Below are 9,047 nucleotides of genomic sequence, written 5' to 3' on the forward strand. Positions count from 1 at the left end.
TGTTATGTGTTGTGGATGTTATTGTCTTTCTATTTCATGCATTAATCTTCATCGGTACTGCAAGTAACTGATAAACTGTCTACCGACATAAAGTTTGGTTTACCAGCATTAAGCATTAAGTTTTGGTTAAGTTAATTTTGGTTGAATTTATTGGACAACTGATTCACCCCCCCTCCCTCTTAGTTGTCTCTAGGACCTAACAATTGGTATCAGAGCTTAGTCCTCTTTTTTGCAAAAGTTTAAATGGTTGAGGAGATCCAATGTCTTCTAACTATTTCAGGAAGGACAATTCAAAACTTGATGGAACAAACTATGGGATATGGAAGATTAGGATGTAGACACATTTGAATTGCATTGGAAAGCACATATGGGATATTACAAAGAATTGCTATATTGATCCTACTCAAGGTCAACCTAATCCACCTAACGTAGCTAAAGATGAAGTAAATGATTGCAAAGCAAGAGAATCACTTTTGAGCGCATTATGAGATCAGCAAGTCATGGGATTGTTAGACAGATCTACTGCTAAAGCTATTTTTCCTTTTGTTTCTCCAATAAATTTTCCATTATTTGTCAAATTTAAAATCTTGTTCAAGGTCTCTAATGGTGTTATTGATCGATTCTTCATCAACATCTGTGTATCCAAAAGTTTGAAACATTGAATTATCTTCTTCCATTTGTTTTTGTTGTTTTCTGAATTTCTCATATTGAGATCTAGTCCAAATTGGCATGTGATTGATTCAAAAATTTCTCAAGTTTTTTGGCCTTCTAAATATAACTCAATAAGTTACTATTGGTTTAGGAAGATAAGATTTGTTGATTTTTCCACTGTTATTGGTGCATTGTGATAAAGCGTCTCTTTGTTGAAAAGAACTTCCGTGGAAAAGTTCTTTGTCAAATTCTATCCCATAACCATGTAAATAGTGATGGAAATGGTGAAGGAATGTCTTATGTTTTAATAAGATCTTATGATTGATATGCAAGAATCTTATCCTCTTCTGAGTAGCCCTATAACTAGGTTTTCTTTTCTTAAGGCGATATTTAGAGGTCATATAAGTATATGATGATTTACAAGTTTTCTTGATTCCAATATGAGTGCAATTTTGATTTTGATATAACCTAAGTTCAAAATAGGAACAATATATCCAAGATAATGAACAAAGGGTGGATATGATAAAATTTCGTGATAGAGGATTTGATATATCCTGATGAAAAACTCATAATGATGTTGATTTTTTTGCACTTAAGATGGTTGAATCACTAAGTTGTTGTGAATTGTATGCTTATGAAGCCTTTGGAAGTATTTGATTGATAAATTTGATTATCAGACCAGTTTGAAGGTTTGTGATAGTTTAAAGAAAACTCTAATTGAAAAGGGTATGTGAAACTAATTTTGAAATTTTGGTCTGATATGCAGAAATGTCCTCTATCTCAGAAGTGACAAAAAGTTTGCGGTAACCTTTTTCTCAAAAATGCTAACTTATGGGATAAATGTGCTATTTTGTTGCTTGAAAATGTTGCTTTGTGATACTAAAATTGGAAAATTGTGTTACAAAAGTGTGGTTTTATGTGTAAAAGCACTAAGTTGCTAATGAAATGTGTGAACTTATGACATAAAAGCATTTTACTATTGTTTAAATGCACTTTTTTGCACAACAAATGTGAGGTTCTACACAACAAAAGCATTGTATTGATTGTGTTACAAGGATTTTTCAAATTTTCTAGCAAGTTGTCAGATTTTTGCTCATTTGCAGATGATGTTTTTTTTCAAGTTTTTAACCATGCTAAGCACATTTTAAACATAAAAGACACAATGCTTGAAAAACCAAATGCAAAAGAAAGAACAAATCCTATGGTAGGCTGAGACAATAATTGTTGAATCTTACATGGGGTTTCCCCCGAGGCTATGCTATTTAGAATGGATATTTAGATGCTTGACCCCATTGGCTCCATCCTCGACACTCACTTCTCTAGGGCAGCCAAACACTAGTTTCCATGAAAAATCCCCATGACAAACTTCTTATCTCTACTAAGAACCATATGTGTGTGAGTCGCTTCAGAGGTCCGACCTCCTGCACCAACAATTAGAAGGATTTTGGCAACTAGTAAAAGTGGTTTTTAGTTAAAGCTTCTAGTCACATGGCCATACATGCGACACTCTACACTTTGTAAATAGAGAAGGTTTCTAGCCTATAGAGGTTATGCTCCATAGGGTTTATGGGGAAACATGGTGTCAATATGACCTAATCAGCACATGTTGTTTATGACTTTCATAATAAAAATGATTTATTTAGAGTGGATCAGAAGAACTCGGTATTAGCTCATTTCCACTTGGGTTGTTCCCCTCTCACTGGCCCCCTCAAGGCAGCTCAGGAAGGTATGTCCTCTAAATATTACACTTAAAAGAAAGTAGGTCTGGTTTTTTATCACCGTATGAGAGTAAGAGCATACTTTCCTACTACTTCAACAAGAAGAGAAGATGAAAGTTTATTTTAAACCTTCTAATAATCTATGTGCAACTAATTTAAGGAAAACACTCAAATGCAAGTTGCACATTGTTTATTTATCCTCATAGTTAATCTAGATGAGCAAGATATTATGTTTTACTTTCCAAAATACTTCTATTTAACTAGATGTGAATAAATGCATGAAATTTGCTTCAAAAATAACCCTGCACACACAAATGTCAGTAGTTTACAAAATTTTAAGTCTTGGACATTTGGACCTACAAAGATTGTTAGTTTTCAGTTTGTAAAAATCCAAATTTGAAGCACAGTTAGGACAAAAGCGCAAAAACATCAAAAGCACTAACCTAAAAGGCAAAAGCGCTATCCTATTTCTTAATTGAGTGAATTTATGTTTAAAAATGCTATTTTATTCAACACAAGTGTTAATATAAGCAACAAAAGTGCTTACCTATCTAACAAAAGCACTATCAAATTTCACAAATCCGTGAAACTGATTTACAAAAGCATTAAACTAGCTCTGCGAGAATAAGATAGGATATTAGAAAGATAATTTTGAGGCCTAAGCCGCACGGTGGGCACCAAAAATATTGAGGTTAAAGTTGAACTCCAAAGAAATGTCCTAAAACTTGCTAGTCCATCATATAATATAAAAGTGAAAGCTAAAGGAAACTTAACTTCAACCAATGAAGTAACATGAAGTAAATGAAACCAACAATATTGTACCTTTCGTGATTTACATCTCATTGTGTCCTAACAACACTGTTCTTGGTTGTAGATGATTTTATCTCAAACAAGCACTAGTAGCTTCCAAGATGGCATATGAAGAATAGGTTGATAGTTAACTAATACTATGATATGCATATGAAAATGATATTAAGCTAACACGATATTAAGTTATGATAAGAATTCTAAAATTGCTAATTGCTTCAAAGTCAAACTCACAGATGCAAGATGGAGACTCCTAGAATTACTATATGATTAGATATTAGTATATTAGTTTCAAAATGGCTTAGGAGACCTCTTTTTATAGTTTTTTGAGTGCATGAGCTTAGGTGGAAAAGATCAACGATCATGATTGAATCTTGCAAATTGGATGGCTATGAGCAAGAAGTTGAAGGTTGAGAGAAAGGGGGAAGGAGAAGACAAGTGTCACTCATCTCACCTTGACTAAGTTGAAGACTTGAGAGGATATAGGATAGTTGGAGAAGATGTAGGAATGAGAGGACAAGTGGACTCAAGCCCACCTAAGATATAGGGATGTTGGAGAGAATATAGAAGAAGGTTAGGAAATATGTGTATGTACACAATATTTCATTTATTTTGGAAGTTGGAGATAAGTGGCTAATAAATGATTTAATTTAATTTAATTGAATTAATTTAGCCACATGATGGATGAGTTGGCAAAGGAAATTTGAAGGGGAGATGGAAAGGTGAGTTAGAAAAGGGATTAAATAATTAAGAAATTATTTAGTTAATGAGACTATAGGATAGTAGATAGAGGAATAATTAAATATTAGATATTTAATTAATTTATTAGAATAAAAGGATATAATGAATTAATTAATAAAATGTTTCAATTAAATTAATTAATAGAAGGAAATGAAATTAATTAAAGAAATTAATCTTTTCAAATTAACTATTTAGTAGAAGAATAATTATTAAATAAATATAAAATATTTATTTAATTGCTCATAGCCAATTTTATGTTATACAATATATATTCCTCTATCTTTAGACCTATCACTCCCTCTCTCCCATTTTCTCCCCCATCTCTCTATCTCACTCTCTCGTGTCCTCCAATATTTAAAACTATCTCTCTCACACTTCTTTATATCTCCCTTTTGTTTTGTAAATATGTGACACACATTCTCTCTCTCTCTCTCTCTCTCTCTCTCTCTCTCTCTCTCTCTCTCTCTCTCTCTCTCTCTCTCTCTCCCTTTATCTTTGTCCTACCCTCCCATGGCCTGTCTTTACTTCTCTATCAAACCTCTCTCTCTCTCTCTCTATACATACATATTCTTCCCTTCCTCCCTAGCTCTATTCATCTTCATAAATCTTTCTCTCTACTTTTGTCTTTCTCTCTTCCTCCCTCCCTCCTTCCCTATCTATTTTTCTTTATCTCACACTCTTTATCTTCCATCTCCTTCTCTCTACTTACCTCTCTTTTCATCCCACACCACTTTTAACTCCCCTAACTCTCTACCTCCTTCCCCTCATACTACTCTCCCTCTCTCTAAATATCGCCTCTAGTTCTATCTGCTAACCTCTCTATATATCTCTCCTTCTCTTTGCGCCTCTATCTATCTATCTAGGTATTAGATAAATATTTTATGGGGGCAGTGCAAAAACGTAGGTTGATATAGATAATTAGAGAGAAATGAAAAGAGAGAGAGGTAGAGATATATGTAGGGAGGGAGAGAGATGTAGGTTGAGAAAAAGTTAATAGAGAGAGAGAGAGAGTGTGGAGAGAGTGATATTGATAGAAGTGGTAAGGGAAAGTTTGGGAAATAGAAGAAAAAGATATCAATAGAGGTATTGTAGGGAGGGAGATATATATAGAGAAAGGGAGAGAAGAATATGGGAGATGGTGATAAGTTGAAAGGGGAAAAATAGATAGAGAGATGTGGAGAGGGAAGGAGAGAGATATTGAGAAGGGTGATATATACAAAAGTGGAGAGGAGATTTGGATTGAGGGAGAGAATAAGAAGTATTTAAAGAGAGGTGCTAGGTAGATAGAGATAGGTAGAAAGAGAGAGAGTATGAAGATGGAAGGATGGAGGGAGAGAGATAAAGGGATATCTTGAGAGAGAGAGAGATAGGTGAGATAGATAGTAGAATGGAGGGAAGGAAGTAGAGAATTAGGGGAGATAAAAGTAGACAGAGATGAAAAGAGATGCAGATAGAGAGAGTGAGAGGGGAGACAAAGAGAACAATAGGGAAGATAGATACCCATAGAGAGAGAAGAGATAGATACATAAAGGGAGAGGTGAGATAGAGAGTATAGATAGATGGGTAAATGATAGAGAGGTGGAGTAAAGAGTACCTCTCCTTCCTTCCCTCTCTTTTAAAACCTCTCCTCTCCCTCACTCCAACTCTCCCCTCCACTTTTTTATATCTCACCTAATAATATGATGAAACAATAAGGATCCGGTCAACTACTGAGAGGGAGGGGTGAATTAGTAGATAGAAAATATACTTAAACTTTCACCAAAATTAATTCCAACTCATAAACAACTTGCTAACTTAACCAGTTTAGTCACTGTACCAAAAACTGCAACTACACTATCAAACTTTATTGGTTGACCAAAACATCAATGATACAATGCAATAGATTTGAAACTTAAATACCATTTAACCAGAACATTAAACCACTTTACTAACATCAATAATATCTCATTTCAAGTCATTTTTGGTCATTTAAACATATCTAAGTGTCTTTGCCAGTTAATCATATCAACCATATCAAAACACATCCACAAAATCATTCACCACATGACACAATGATTTTTCATGTGGAAACCCAAATGGGAAAAACCATGGTTAGGATGAATACCCACAAGTATTTTGAACTCTTCTAGAGTTTTCCATGTTAGGAGCCAAGCCTTGTTCGAAGCTTATACAATAATGTCCTATTAAGAACAGATCCAGTTAAGGACCACTCAGTCGAGGGATTGACTACAATACCCTATTAAAGGCAATACCATGTTAGAGGTAACCTCAGTAGATGATTTCAAATGCAAGCTAATGGATCACTTGGTTAGAGGATTTAAACAATACCAAGCTTGTAAAATCTTACCCGGTTAAGGGATTTAATTATTGTAATGGTTATCGAACAACAAGTTTGTTGTTGATATGGAAATAGCACTTCCTTTCTTAATCAGATCCTTTTCACTCCTATCTACCTTCACAACATTCTACAGAAACTCCTTCTAGTTTGGAAACAATCACACTACCACACTTAATCAAATTTGCCAACACAATTACAAAACAACTCATCATCCATAAATACAAATACAATAGGTCGATAACACATAACAAAATCTACAACTCTTATAGAGATTACAAACATATCGGTTCAATCATAACTATTGGTTTACATACCAATCAACTACACATTGTTCTAGACAACTTCAAATGCTCCTGGATCACCTCACATTGGATCTTGTAGCTCATCACACATTTTTCACTTCATGCTATGCATTTTCTCATTCCCAAGATAAACGATTATCTTTGCATACCAAATCCACTTTGAAACTCATCACGCGCATCATGCTTACATTGCATCTTCATCTCTAATCACCATTTTGTCATATATCATCACAACTAATTCACCAAGCTCCATCAGTTATGGTTTTGCATATCAACTGGTTAGGGTTACCAGTTGATCACTTTGCTTCAATAACAATACCAATATCGGTTTCCATCACTGCTTTACTACCAGTTGCATTATTGCATCATTACCCGTTGCAATACAACTTCATTACTGGTTGTTATTGACATTAATGACAACACTATTCTTCATCAATGCAATCTTAATGCAATACCAACAATCTCCTCCTTTGGCATTGATGGCAATACAAATATCAAAACCCTTAGATTGTGATGATTGTGAGTAAAGGGTATACACAGGTATAGGAATCCTTGTTGACATTTTTCCCATATACTCTCCTTAAACTATATATTCATGTCTTCAGCTTGTAACTAGCTATTCAATCATATACAGTTCTTCTCCCCTTTTGACAACAATGCTGAAGTGAAGGTTAACCATTCCATGCTTCACCAATCTGCAACTAGTTGCTCCCCCTATGGAGTAGCTCCACTCTTCACCAATTATGCTTCAATATTTTCAATAAGCTTTGGGACTGATGTCTTCCACATCTGCTTAATTGACTTCTTGTAGGGGCACAACCCCTAACTTACCTCTAAGATATTGAAATGTAGCCTTAGGAAGAGGTTTAGTAAAGATATCAGCTAGATATTCCTTAGTAGATACATGCTCCAGTGACACATCTTTACTTTGCACTTTCTCTCTCAGGAAATGATACTTCAGCTCAATATGCTTTGTCATAGCATGCAACACTAGGTTCTTAGAAATATTTATCGCACTAGGGTTATCACAAAAAATACTTAACGGTTATGATATCTTCAACTTGAAACTTTCAAAAATGTGTTTCATCCAGATTACTTGGTACAATTCATATATGTAGCAACATATTCAACTTATGTAGTTGATTGAGAGATACAACTTTGTTTCTTGTTGCTCCAAGACACTAATCTTCTTCCAAGAAAAAATGCTTCTCTGGTTGTACTCATCCTATCATCAACATTGCCTACCTAGTCTACATTTGTATAGACTTTTAGATCAAAGTCTCCTGAATATGGATACCATAATCCATAATCAATTGTGCCTTTTAGACATCTAAAAATTATTTTGGCTACAACCATGTGTGTCTCCTTCAAGCTCTTCTAAAATATGGCAACCAATCCTACATCATGAGCAATGTTCAGTCTGCTATGGACAACATAATGTACTTTACCTATCATTGACTTGTACTCCTTTTCATCAACTAATGTAGAATCATCTTTCTTAGACAATTTACAGCCTGTAACCATTGGTGTTCCAACTGGTTTATAGTCTTCAACACTTCTTTCACATATTTGGATTGTGTGATGAAAATACCTTCCTTCATCTGTTGGATTTTCAAACATATGAAATTTTTTATCTCACCTACCGGTGACATCTCAAACTCATTCTTCATTTCATTAGCAAAACCATGACACATATCATCATTTCCTTCAAAAATAATATCATCCACAAATACTTCACCTACCAGTATCTTATTTCCTTCTTTTTTGAGATATCTATTACTATCTTCAGTAGTTCTCTGAAAACCTATCTTCACCAAGTGAGAGTGCAATCTTTCATATCATTCTCTTGTTGCTTGCTTCAGTCTATATAATGTCATGTAATTTGCACACTGTGCCCTTTTCTACAGTTAAAGCATAACCATCTAGTTGTTCAATGTAGGCTTCCTCTTCCAATATTCCATTTAGGAATGTTGACTTAACATCCATCTGATATAATTTGAATCCTTTGTATGATGCAAATGCAAGTAGACTTCTTACTCTTTCCAATCTTGCAATTGGTGCAAATGTCTCACCATAGTCTTCACCTTCTTCTTGTGCATATCCTTTTCATACCAGTCTGGCTTTAATTCTGACTATTACTCCATATTCATTTAGTTTATTCCTGAGTACTTATTTTGTACCTACTACATTCTTGTTCTCTGGTCTGGGTACCAATGACCAAGTATTGTTCTTCTCTATCTGGTCAAGATCTTCTTCCTTTGCCTTGATTCAGTGTTCATCTCCAAATGCTTCTTTTTTCTATTATAGGCTCAATGGTGGAAATCATACAAGAGTTCTTTCTAAGCCTTGTTCTAGTTAGAACACCTGCATTCATGTCTCCAATAATCTCATTGGGGCTATGATTGAGTCTAACATACCTTGGAATAACATGATCTTGATTTCCATTTTATTCTTCTTCTTCACTTTCTTCTTCCGCTTGACCTTCCTATT

This window comes from Cryptomeria japonica, chromosome 6 (genome assembly GCF_030272615.1).
Source record: "Cryptomeria japonica chromosome 6, Sugi_1.0, whole genome shotgun sequence".
NCBI classification, from domain to species: Eukaryota; Viridiplantae; Streptophyta; class Pinopsida; order Cupressales; family Cupressaceae; genus Cryptomeria; species Cryptomeria japonica.